Source organism: Miscanthus floridulus, chromosome 5, assembly GCF_019320115.1.
Source record: "Miscanthus floridulus cultivar M001 chromosome 5, ASM1932011v1, whole genome shotgun sequence".
Lineage (NCBI taxonomy): Eukaryota > Viridiplantae > Streptophyta > Magnoliopsida > Poales > Poaceae > Miscanthus > Miscanthus floridulus.
In genome coordinates this window covers 60,031,174-60,031,840 of record NC_089584.1, presented here as the reverse complement: position 1 = coordinate 60,031,840, position 667 = coordinate 60,031,174, and the positions used below count along the sequence as shown (strand labels likewise).

The 667-nt window shown below is 43.5% G+C and overlaps 1 non-coding gene across 1 annotated transcript; it reads right to left on the bottom strand.

The window, feature by feature from the left end:
• LOC136455659 (small nucleolar RNA R71) lies at positions 1-108 on the bottom strand. The gene has a single exon (XR_010759143.1). It is a non-coding gene; the product is annotated as a small nucleolar RNA R71 (small nucleolar RNA).
• Between the last annotated feature and the right edge of the window lie 559 nt (positions 109-667).

Below are 667 nucleotides of genomic sequence, written 5' to 3'. Positions count from 1 at the left end.
TGCCTTATGAGGAAAAATCTCCAACTTCCAACAACAGAAAGATAAAACCATTCTAGAAGTATGGGAACAATTTCAAGAATATATTTCAGATTGTTCACATCATGGGATAGAGGATTGGTTGCTCATGCAAGGCTTCTACCATGGATTAATTAAGAAGGCTCATGAATGACTTGATGCTGCTGTTGGAGGAGCATTTATGTCACTCACCCTTTGAAAAGCTAAAGCTCTCATGAAAAAGATAGCCTCTACCTAAGGCTGGTCTTTAGGCAACATCCAACATTGCAAGAAAGAGCAAAGAAGCCAATGAAGACGTGTGTGCACTATCTACCAAGATGGACGTATTGCTAAATAGGGTCGAACAACGAGCCAAGTATAAGCCGAGGACACATGATCCATCGAGGACATTTATGATTCTATCGACATGGAATTTTTGTCCCATGCTGAGGACACACGAGCAAGCCGGAAGGGTCCACTTGATGGAGCTAGAGATCCACCTAGCTTTAGCGTAGGGGTGGTCGATCCTACGCACTCCCCCTGAGATATGCCAGTCAATTTGACCCTACAATTGACAAGGAGAGAAAGTTTATCAGTAATTTAGGGCTGAACGTGCCAGTGTTACCAGACAGTCCTAAATGTGTGGCTTTGAGAGCCGATATGAAACGAGATC